The 12,768-nt window shown below is 45.7% G+C and overlaps 1 pseudogene across 1 annotated transcript; it reads right to left on the bottom strand.

Annotated features, from left to right (window-relative positions):
* Positions 1 to 1,487: 1,487 nt before the first annotated feature.
* On the bottom strand, positions 1,488 to 12,390 carry LOC311220862 (very low-density lipoprotein receptor-like; annotated as a pseudogene). The gene is made up of 2 exons: positions 11,168 to 12,390; positions 1,488 to 1,533 (listed from the first exon to the last, which is right to left on the bottom strand). The product of its transcript is annotated as a very low-density lipoprotein receptor-like (transcript).
* Positions 12,391 to 12,768: the final 378 nt, after the last annotated feature.

Genomic DNA, 12,768 nt, shown 5'->3' with positions numbered 1-12,768 from the left:
CAGGAGCCGTAGTACTAATGACATAAAGCATTACATAGCAATTAACATCATACAATTCATATCTTTGGCTATTCTCACCCCAAATCCCTTTGAGGTACACATCAGATGCCCCATCCTTACAAATTACTAACCAATTGCACCCTGGACCTTGAGAAACAGTAATCCCACAGATGGTTTTGCCTTTGCCTGAGGCAGAAGTAACGCAGACTGTATTTCCTAGCATGTTTTTTATTGTGCAGGGGCTTCATACCCTTCTGCAGTACATAGGTGTTTTCATTGAGCAGGGCCAGCTTGTTTGGCAGATCCGCTAATGTCGACTAACCACGTGGCTTTTCCTAAATGTGTATCCCAATGCTTGCATGTCCCAGTACTCATGGTTTTCTGTGTAGTCTTTAACAGTCCATTGTATCATTTGATTTTGCTGGAGGTTGGGGCGTGATTATAGGGGATGAGATATACCCACTCAATACCGTACTCTTTGGGCAAGGTGTCTATGAGACTGTTTCAGAAATGAGTCCTGTTGTCTGAATTCTTCCCCGGAGGACCATGTTACCAAAAGACTTGCCTTTCAAGGCCCAGGATACTCTTCTGGGCAGTGTCATGAGGCACAGGATGTTTCCAGCCATCTGGTAGTTGCTGCCACCATTGTAAGTACATAGTGTTTGCCATTTCAGTTTTGAGGGAGTGTGATATAACTGCCAGACCTCCCCGTATATCAGCCATCATCCTCCATACCAGAGGTTTAACCACTTGGCTTACTTGATTGCAGCACATCTTTTGCAGTCATGCAGTCACCTGTGCAAAAGTGCTCATGGTCAAGTCCACCCATTGATCACCACCCCTTGAGGAATTCCATGAGGAATTCTACAGGCTGCTGGCAGAAGTCGCGCAATCGCCAGCACTTGTTCTCGTGGGGGACTTCAACTTCCCTGACATATCCTGGAAATGCAATACAGCTCAGAGGAAGCAGTCTAGGAAGTTTCTGGAGAGCGTGGAAGATAGCTTCCTGATGCAGCTGGTTAGTGAGCCTACGAGGGGAGGTGCCCCGCTAGACCTTCTGTTCACAAACAGAGAAGGACTGGTGGGAGATGTGGTGGTCGGGAGCTGCCTTGGGCAGAGTGCCCACGAAAAGCTACAGTTCTCTATTCTTGGCGAAGTCAGGAGGATGATCGGTAAAACTGCTGTCTTGGACTTCCAGAGGGCAGACTTTGAGCTGTTCAGGACGCTGGTTGGCAGAGTGCCTTGGGAGGCAGTCATGAAGTGCAGAGGAGCCCCAGAAGGCTGGGCACTCTTCAAGAAGGAAATCTTAAAGGCTAAGGAGCAGACCATCCCCACATGCCCAAAGACAAGCCGTCGCGGAAGAAGACCGGCCTGGCTGAACAGAGAGCTGTGGCTAGAGAAACAGAGCTCCTCACTCACACTAGTCCTCCCAGTAGCTTTGTCTGGGACACACACTGGTCCCATCCCAATGACTGGAACCAAGACCCTCACTCATTCCAGTAGCTGGCACTGAAATACCACTTGCTCCAGTTGCTGACACCACAGACGCGGGGTGCATACACCCCCTGTCCGACTTCAGTATCTGGTACCAAGTCCACTCATACCACTCCCTGCAGTGGCTGGCACCTAGTCCTTACAGCACTCACACATGCACAGGATGAAAACTGAGATTGCAGAAGGAGAGATATAAGAAAGGATTTAATGAGAAGAAAGGACAGACTGCAGTGATCAGGTGCAGGTCTCAGTCAGATAAGCATGCTGGCAGGCCTTGTTTTTTACATGACTGGCCCCTTTTATATCCCATTCTGCATGTTCCCCTCTTTGTTCTTCCCTCATCCCCTTCCCCTAAATATACCTTCCTAAGTTTTGCATAGTCCCACAGACACCATACGCACCCCCCCACACCTCTGAATGTCACAAATCATCATGTTCCACTTCTTTTCACCTTCCTAGCAGTTATGGAGTCCAAGTCAGCCCTCTCCAAAGTTGTGCCTGGAGTTTCTTGATAGCACATTGTGGTGAGTTGACCCCAACCAGCAGCCAAACACCTGCATAACCACTTGCTCATTTCCCTCTCCCATAACACAGGGAGAAAACAGAAGGAAAATGAAAAGATTCATGGATCAAGGTAAGGTCATTTTAATAAGAAAAGCAAAAGCTGTGCATATAAACAAAGCAAAAAGAGGAATCAATTCACTCCTTCCCATTGGCAGGCAGATTTCCAGCCACTTCCTGGAAAGCAGGGCCTCAACATATAAAATGTTTGCTTGAGAAGATAAACACCGTAACCATGAACATCCCCCCTCCTCTGGGAAGCGGATTGGAGCAGTTATGGAGGTAACCTGAGTGTAATAAGAAAAGTTCTGACATAAAATGACTGCTAAACACAGACAAAATAAAAAGTCTGCCAGCCTGAAAACTCAGCCTGAGATCCAGGCCTGAGAACTTGGCCCTCAGCCTAGTAACTTAGCCTGGAAACCAAGGACATCCTTGAAGTGTGTCTAAATACCTCATATGGGAGCTATGAAGATACCTCTCCATTGATAAGAACAAAACCAGAAAAAGAGGAACAACTTATCGCCTGAGAAAATGGAAATCAATGTGAGAAATAAAACTCTTGTTCAAGGGAAATTAATGGAAAACAAAAAACATCTATTAGCTGTCTCAGGAAGAAGACTGAAATTAACAGCACCTGTTGGTTACCTAAGCGGTGGTGGGTGGTGTCCTACGCCCTCTTACATCTCAATGACATAAAAAGGGCTCACTTTTTACCCAAGATGGATTTTCTGTCTTTGAGGAACTTTCTGTGTTGTACAATTGTTTTTTATCCTTCCCCCCTCCCTTAAACAGGATGAAGCTTCACCGGAACATTGGGTTAACTCCATGACGTGATGACATTGACTCCTAAACTCCGTAACACTCCACACCTGGTGAAGTGGATAAACTCTGAAGTGGGGCTCTGTCCATTACTTTATTCCCCTTCTGAGCCCATTCCTGTCAGTGGTTAGTCATTTTGGGGATAGTTTTATTTTTAACCCTTTTGGTGGTCACTCTCTTTGGAGACTTCTTTTTGACACCCCCCCACCCCCTTCCTTTTTCCCCTTCTGGGATCTGTTTGATTCATTCAGTACTGGTAATTCCATGAATATGTATGTATATAATCTGTCATAAATATACTATTGATAAGTATAGCCTATCATAAGTCTATTTCATAGATTCATAGAATCATAGAATGGCTTGGGTTGGAAGGGCTAGAGCTTAGGAAGAAAGAGAGGGTTTATGACCTTTGGAAAAGAGGGCGGGTCACTCGGGAGGACTATAAGGATGTTGTGAGGCTGTGCAGGGAGAAAATTAGAAAGGCCAAAGCAATTGTGAATAAAATAGCTTCACAGAAGATCCTGTCTGAAGAAAATTATTTGAGATTTTTCTCACACTGTTCACTTGTCTATCCCACACTTACTCAGCTTTGCTAGCAGGCTGTCATGGGAGACAGTATCAAAAGCCTTGCAAAAGTCAAGGTAGATGACATCCACTGCTCTCCCCTCATCTACCAAGCTGGTGATGCCATCATAGAAGGCTACAGGGCTGGTTGAGCATGATTTCCCCTTGGTGAATCCATGCTGACTACTCCTCATAACCTTCTCTTCCAATTGCTTGGAGATGGCATCCAGAACAAGCTGTTCCAACACCTTTCCAGGGACAGAGGTGAGACTGACTGGCCTGTAGTTTCCCGGATCCTCCTTCTTGCCCTTCTTGAAGACCAGAGTGACATTGGCTATCCTCCAATCTTCAGGCACCTCTCCTGTTGTCCAGGACCTTTCAAAGATGACAAGTTGACACTTGATCAATTCCCCATACTATTATTTATAGTAATTTTATAGTAACGTTTGATTTTCTTTCTGTGTTTAGCAGAAAAGGTTAGAAGAGACTGTGAACTGAGTAGTTCAAGTGCTGAAGAAGAAGACTTGTTTTGAGGAAACAAGAAAGAGAAAGGAAAGAGGGGAAATCAATTTTAATGAAGAAGGAGAGAAAAAAATGGGACTATGGGGTGAAAAAAGATTGAGATTAGAAGGATTATGGATGAATGCAACAGACAGGTGAGTAGCAAAAATAATGTATTTGAGCATCATATATTTCTAGGGTGCCTTATTCTCAGAAGTGATTAAAAAGCTGATAACTATATATATATATAGAGAGAGAGAGAGAGACATACACAGTGTTTGGAAGACTATCAAATAAAAGGTACTTCTTACTGATCTGCAGGCAGGGTCCCACAGTCACTGAACCCCAAATCCTGTCGCCAACACCAGTTCCACAGCCAGTTATTGGCTAGTACTATTAGAGCCCTCCTCCATGTATGCTCCCCCTTCACCAGTAGAGTTGACTACTCACCATGTCCTTGACTACTGCTCCCAGAGTTTTGTAGTCATTTTGGTACTGTCCAGGTATTCCCTGGCAGTATCATTTGTGCCCATATGGAATAACAGAAGAGTGTAGTAGTCAAAGGGTCAGACGAACTTCGACAGCCCCTCCACAACATGCTGGATCCAGGCCCCCAGCAGGCAGCAAACCTCTCTAGTTGGTAAATCAGGCTGCCTCTGCCTCTGCAGCAGGGAGTTACCCAATACAATAATTTGCAATTTCTTCCTGGCAGCCTTCTCTTTAGGATTTAGGGTTAAGTGGACTGCATCCTTTGCTTGTAGGCACATCTGACTCCTTTTCAACTTTGAGGGCAGTGAATCTGTTTTGTAGAAGTCCTTAAGGTAGGGCAGGAGCCTCCTTCTTGGTGCCTGAAGTCAACACCTTCCATCCTTTCCCTTCCCCAGAGGTTACACTTACCTTAACAGTGAGGTTGACACTACCTGCTTCTCTCCTTCAGTTGGTTTCTGAAGCTTTTCAAGCTGCTGCATCTCAGACAAGAGCCTGTCTATCTCCCAGTCATCTTCTCTGATCTCTGTTGCACAGACCGCTCACTTCCTAAATCTTCCACTTGACAGCACAGTTCCTCCAAGACATCACGCCTCCTAAGATACAGAAAGCCATCTCTTCTGGCATCAGAGAGATAGATGCTCCAGGCATTCTCTACAGCCTAGGTCTTGGAGGGCTGCACTGAAGCCTCTACCCTAGCAGGGACAGCTGCTTCAGCACCTGATGGGGAAACGGTTCTGTGGTGCGTCAGCACCATATCTGGGACTGTTACAGTGACATAAATTCAAGTGAGGCCCTCTTTGCATTCTGCTGTACAAACTTCTGTGTTTGTTGGCTTTGTTCCAGGCCTCTCCCAAGCACCAGCTAAAGGGGTGCTTGACCCTCCCAAATCAGCGGGCATCTACAACAGCAGCTCCAGGAACCCTAGGTCAAAGGCAGCTGATTACACTTGTTAGAACCTGCTAGAGCTTCCCGAGGCCCGCAGTCTTCCAGCTCCCCTTACCTTGTCCTAACCTGACAACAGCAGGAATCCTCAAGTGTCTCAGAGGGTTCCCAGGCATTCCCCAATGATGTTGGACCTTGCCCCCAGAAGGTCCAGAAGCTTCCAAAGCAGAACCCAGAGACTGCAGTGCAAATTGTTGTGTCTATTGGCAACCAATAGATGCTGGTGATGATGAGGGATAACCTCTGAACAAGATAAAGGGGGGTTAGGCTCATTCAATCTGACTGGCTGAAGGAACATCAATGCCCTTAAGTACACAGGGTTCAAAGAACCGTTTGACATCTCCAGACACAAAGAGAAGTATTAAAAATCCTTGTTGTGAATGTCTACGAAAAGCTAAGAAAATTAAAATGATGTTATAAAAATATGTATTACAGTCTCCGAGTTATGTTCGCTTACAGGAACTTTCAGTCTCTCACGATCCTGTGTATAAGCCTTTGTTTTTCAAACTGATACTGAACTAAATATAGTTTTCAAATGAATGAACACTAGACACAACTTCCAAATATAATTATTTTTTCATATGCTGTGGAAGTATGGAAATAAAAGGTTAGATACGGCATATTTTGTTTGTCCTTGAAAGTCGAATATCTTCCATATGTAACATTAAACATTACAATTTAATGACTGTGGGACTGCTGGAGTTAGAGGAAAACAGAAGTGGGTATTGGATCAATCTGTTTGAAGTTACATAACATTCTTTGTGTGTTTGCCTGTTATGTTTTGTTGTACTCATTTGAAGTATTTCTTTTCAACTCCATGGGTGGCCTGATTAGGCAGGGGTTCACAACCAGTGCAGGCACCATTGCAGGTAAAGAGGAAAGAGTTTTATTATTGTACCTGACCAAGGGATTTCCTCCAAAGGCTGAGTCCTAAAATATCTCCATATTGGAGGTGGGATATTAGAAAGTGCTGAACATTAGCATAGTTCCCTCAACTGGAGAGGTAGGGATTGTTATCTCTGCTTCTCGGTAGGAAAAGACTGTTTTTCAGCCATGTTGAAAATCTTGCACTTCACCCAACTCCATGTCTACATATGTCTGAGTTCCTTCATATTAGCTTTCCCATAAAAAGCTTTTGGGTCCATTATGTAGTCCCGTTTAGGCAAAACTCCTACTAAGGCCAGTGGCTGAAATCTTGATCCTTTTGGCTATCCTTTTGGAGAGAGTTTTTCTAATGATTTTAGTGAAATCAGGCTTTAATTTGATGATTTTAAGCCTGGATAAAGATTGCAACACTGAATCCCTCATTAGATTCCCATCTACAGATCAGATTTCATTTCAAGCCTATGCTTAACATCAGTGCTAGTTAGCAAAGCCTGTTAGCATTTTTTTAAATAATCAGTAATTAACTTTAAGCTTAGTTTTAAGCATTTACTTTAGTGCCTTGAGACCAAATTGAAAGGATTTTTTTTCCACCACAGCCACTCTCTCACTCCCCCTCCTCAAAGGGAAAGGGGGAGAAAATATGACACAAAGGGCTCAAGGGTTGAGATAAGGACGGGGAGATCTCTCAACAATTATCGTGATGGGCAAAACAGACTCAGAGTAGGGAGATGGTAAGATTTACTGCCTATTACTAACAAGCTAGAGAAGTGAGAAACAGAGGAAAGAAACCAAAAACACCTTCCTCCCATCCACCCTCTTCCACCTCCTCCCCTCGAGCGGCAAAGGGGAACGGGGCCATGGGGTTTGCAGTCATTCTACAGCACTTATCTCTGCCGCTCCTTCTCGGTCACTCTCTTCCCCTGCTCCAACATGGGGTCCCTCCCATGGGATGCAGTCCTTCCCGAACTGATCCTGTGTGGGCTTCCCACAAGGCAGCAGCTGTTCAAGAACTGCTCCAGATATGGGTCCGTACCACGTGGTCCAACCATCAGGAGCACACTGCTCCAACATGGGTCCCCCACGGGCAGCAGCTCCTGCCAGGTCAGCGGCTCCTGCGTGGTCTCCTCTCCACGTGCTATAGGTTTGGCCCGGAATCTGCTCCAGCGGGGGTCCTCCACAGGCCGCAGCCTCCATCCGTGCAGGTCCACCTGCTCCACCGTGGTCTCCTCCACGGGCTGCAGCGTGGAACCTGGCTCCATCATTGTACTCCATGGGCTTCAGGGGAACAACCTGCTTCACCATGGTCCTCACCACAGGCCGCAGGGGAACTTTTGCTCCATTGCCTGGAGCACCTCTCCCCCTCCTTCTTCATTGACTTTGGCATGTGCAAAGTTGTTTCTCACTCCTCGCTCTCTCCCAGCTGCTGTTCCCCAGCAGTTTTTTTTCCCCTTTCTTAAATATGCTCTCACAGAGGTGCAAACAACATTGCTTATTGACCCGGCTCTGGCCGGTGGCAGGACCCTTATCTAACATGGAGCAGTTTCTGGATTCTTCTCACAGACGCCACCCCTATGGCCCTCCTGCTACCAAAACCTTGCCACGTAAACCCACTACAGGTTTTTAGGATGGAAACCTCTCTATAGGCAACCTGTTCCAGTGTTTGACCACCCTCACAGTAAAAAAGTGTTTCCTTATGGAATTTACTGTGTTTCAGTTTGTGCTTGTTGCCTCTTCTTCTGTCACCAGGCACTACTGAGAAGAGTATAGCTCGCTCTTCTCCATTACCTCCCTTCAGGTATTTATAGACTGTGATAAGATTTCCCCTGGGCTGTCTCTTCTCCAGGCTGAAGGGTCCCAGCTCTCTCATCCTTTCCTTATAGAAGAGATGTTCCAGTCCCTTAATCATCTTCATGGCCCTGTGCTGGACTCTGTACTGGGTCCGTTTGAGATGGAGCTAACTTTCCCTGCAGTGACCCATATAGTGTTGTGCTCTGCACTTGTAGCTAGAACAGCCCTGATATCACACCAGTGTATTATCTATTGCTGAGAAGGGCTGAGACAGCATCAAAACTCTCTCCAAACTCCCCAAAGCCAGTAGGCTGGGGGTGGGCAAGAAGTGGGGAGGGAATACCACCAGGGCAGCTGACCTAAACCAACCAAAAGGGGTACTCTATACCATATGATGTCACACTCAGCAATAAAAGGTGGGAAAGGGGAAGTGTGTGTGGGGGGGGCTCTCATTATGAAGACATCTGCCCTCCCAAACAACCGCTAGGTGTATTGAGGCCCTGCTTCCTAGGACGTGGCCAAACATCAGTCCTTGATGGGAGCCTTCTCCTTGTTGAGCTTCATGAGGTCCTGGTCAGCTCATCTATCCAGCCTGTCCAGGTCCCTCTGGATGACAGCACAACCCTCTGGTGTATGTCAGTCCTCCCAATTTTGTATTATCTCCAAACTTGCTGAGGATGCACTCGGTCCCAGAATCCAAGCCATTAATGAAGATGTTTAACAGGACTGAACCCCATATCAACCACTGGGGTACACCACTAGTGACTTAGTGTCCAATTGGACTTTGTGCCACTGATCACCACCCTCTGGGCCTGGCCATTCAGACAGTTTTCAATCCACTTCAACGTCAACTAATATAGCCCATACTTTGTCAGCTTGTCTGTGATGATAGTGAGACAGTGTCAAAGTTTTTAGTAAAGTCAAGATAAAGAACATCAACTGCTCTCCCCCCATCCACCAAGCTAGTTGCCCCATTATAGAAGACTATCAGATAGGTCAAGCATGATTTCCTAAACCCATGCTGACTGCTATCAATTACCTTCTTGTCCTTCATGTGTTTGGAAATGCTTTTCAGGAGGATTTTCTCCATCACCTTACCAAGGCCTGAGGTGAGGCTGTTGGCCTGTAGTTCCCTGGTCTTGCTCTTCTTGAAGATAGGAGTGACATTTTCTCCCTTCCAGTCTTCAGGAACCTCTCCCAATTGCCATGGCTGTTGAAAGATAATTGAAAGTGGTCTCTCAATGATATCAGACAGCTCCCTCAGCACTTTTTGGTGTGAAGTGTCAGGCCCCACAGTCCCATATATTTCCAGTTTGTTTAAGTGCTTCTTAACCTAGACCTCCTCCACTGAGGGTAAGTCTTCCTTGCTCCAGACTTTCCCTCTGGTCTCAGAAGCCTGGTATTCCTGAAGGCCAGTTTTACTGGTAAAGACTGAGGCAAATAAGGCATTGAATACTGAGAACCACTGAGTACCTTGCTTTTTATCAAAACAATGCTTTTGAAATATTCCCCTTTGCTCAGTAAACTCAGTGTTTTATTAGCAAGTTCAATGTTACATTATTACAAATACAGATTATAAATGACAATGGCACAATCAGTATTTCAGTCTGAAAAGTGAACAAGTATGTTCAAAGAAAATAAGCTGAGTAGGAAAACATGGAGCACATCCAATTTTACTGGGTTAGCTGCTCTCAAAAAGAACTGTACATAAAAACAGAATATCCATTTTATGCACTGTAAACCAAGGTTATATATACGCTGATTCTGACACTGTATCATAAAACAACTTAAGAAGAAATCCTGGATAAAGTTATGTTTTCTTTCTTATCTCTTCTTAGATAAAGAAGATAAAACTCCCCTTTTATCTTCTGTACTGGGTCTGGCTGGAATGTTAACTTTCCCGGCAGCAGCCCATACAGTGCCGTACTGTTGCAGGAAGCACGGCCGAAAGCACGACAGACACCAGTAGAGTCAGATCATGCTCCATTTTATTGCCCGAATAGCCTAACTTTTATAGAGAACTTAACAGGGGTGGACAGTGTTTCACACAAGATTATTGGTCAAAAGCACTCAGACAAACAGCTACAAGAAAACAACCCCACCTGCAAGAAAAAAACCCCCTTGTGATTAGCAGTCACATAGACCTTGTCCTTGAGGCCAGCTACTGGTAACGATATTTTCCTGAATTCCTCAATTGGGCGATGTGGGAACACTGTCATGGGAACTTCTCATAGTTGCCCTGGTAGCTTGGTTTGCTCAGCTACAGCAAGCCATGGGATTTTTGCTGTTTCAAGAAATCCCTCAACAATTCCCCCTTCTTCTTTTGAGCAAACCAAGCTTGACACAGCAGTTTTACAAGTAACTCTTTAGCTATACTTACAACACACAACGATGATTACCACCACCATAAACCAAATCCTTAATCCCCTTGTGATTAAACCCAGCAACCATCTACACTTTGTTTCAAACAAGTCAGTGAACCATTGATTGAAAGGATTGATACCATATTGAATCTTTCTCATGTGCTCTTTCAGGAAAGTAATGGATTTGTGAATTGACTCATTATGATCAGAAAGGTTTAAACAGTACATTCCCTTAAAGTCCTCACACCCATTCCTTTGAGCCAAAAGCAAGATCCTGTAAAAGCAGATGTCGCAGACTATTTTGATCTGGTAACATCTCCTCAAGTATCTCTGTCGTGGCATAGGCTTGCCTCTCGGCCCAGCATACCAATTTTTCTAAGTTGTTACGTGTGGCCGCAGATGCCACTCCAGGCACTGAAATTGCTAATGCCGCTCTAGCTGCAACCCCACACAATTCAACATTATCATTGCAATCCAATGCAAGCAATGTCCATTTATGTCTGGTGATCTCACGCAACTGTAACAAGCTAGGAGCAAATACAAAGAGTTTATCTTTGTAACATGGACATCTGATAGCATTTGCAGGGATACCTTGCCAGGCCCCATCCCCACAAATCAGAAGCACATCAGGAGGTAAGGCCAAAGCTGTACAATTGTTCCAAACACTGTAGTTGTTACCCCTTGTCTCCATGCTATAAACCCCTAAACCCTGCTTAGCAGCGTCATTGCAATCACAGGTGTTATTTGTGTCTTTGTACCAGTATGGCCTTTTCCAGGTTCCTGTAGCAGGAATCATCTGATATCCACGGCTACATTCACTTTTGTAGCCACCTTTCAGGTTGATACACATTTGACTACAGATACCAAGGTTTTGACATTCATCAATGTCTCCACAGTTTCTCTTGTCTATAAACTCAAACCCAGCTGGACAGTCACATTCATTTATGATGCATTCCTCCAAGGGCTCATCACCCCAGTCCTTGCAGTCTCTCTGCTGGTTACACACTTTATTGATATCTATGCATTCTCCACTTCTGCACTTGAATTTGCCAGGTCCAGAGCACTGAATAACATTGTTACAGTTTGCTTCATCAGTGCCATCCAGACAGTCTCTCACACCACTGCACTGCCTACTCCCATGGACACAGTTCCCATCTTCACATCTGAACTGGTCTGGCCTGCAGGTCCGAGAAGGGCAGTTAATTTCATCACTTCCATCCTTGCAATCAGGATCTCCATCACATCACCACTTCTTGTGGATACATTCACCTGAGCCGCACTGCACCTCACTCGTAGAACACTTCACTGGAGGTGCAGGCTGGCGGCCACACTGCTCCAAAGATTCATCCGAGTGGTCGGAGCAGTCAGCATCATCAACACACACCCAGCTGATAGGGATGCAGGTAGAACTCTTGCACTGAAACTCATGAACACCACAGGTAGGAGGTGCACACTCCAGCTCATCGCTACCATCACTGCAGTCATCTTGAACATTGCAGACAAAGCTTTTGGAAATACATTGCCCACTACTGCATGTGAATTCTGCTGCACTACAAGTCACAATGCCACAATTCTCTTCATCTTCTCCACTGTCGTAGTCCTTTTCACCATCACATTTCCAGGACACTGGGATACACTGGGTTGACTGAGGACCACAGCTGATTTCATTTACCCGGCATGTTCTTGTATGACACAGCTCAGCACTCTCATCAGACCCATTTTCACAGTCCGGATCCCCATCACACTGCCATCTATTTGGCACACACTGACCACTGTTGCACACAAAGTCAGATTCAGCACACGTCTTCTTCACACAAGCACTCTCATCACTGCCATCTGAGCAGTCTTCACATTTTGCTCTAGCACCGTCGGCAGCAGTGCACAGGCCGGCGAGGGCGAGCAGCAGGCAGAGTGCCCCGCAGCGCGGCAGCACCCACCGCCGCCCTGCACCTGTGTCACTTATACTGCTCCTATTACCCATGCCGTTAGTGTCAGTGGCATCCTCCTGGTACCGTTTCTGTCTTTGTCGCCCCTTACTCTCCCCCTTTTCTTTTTTACCACTGACCATTCACCACAAATGGGTGAGACACATGATTACTAGTTAGGAAAGAGAATGTAACGTCTGCTATACGGCTGCAGGCCGTGCCAGCTGCAACCCTAGAAGCTGTTTGTGAACGAGCCTGACTGACGGTGGTCATTTGGCGGTGTAATCTGCGTCTCTGCTCTCCTGCCCTGCAATAGAGCTAAATCGTCATTAATAGTCTGTAGAATGTGGCAACCCCACGGAATGTTATCCAGAAACATAGTTATAACACCGATCTGGGGACGAATAGTCTTTTTTTGCATTGCAAGATAACTT

This window comes from Netta rufina (assembly GCF_964035555.1).
Source record: "Netta rufina genome assembly, chromosome: W".
NCBI classification, from domain to species: domain Eukaryota; kingdom Metazoa; phylum Chordata; class Aves; order Anseriformes; family Anatidae; genus Netta; species Netta rufina.
This window is presented reverse-complemented; position numbering and strand designations above follow the sequence as displayed.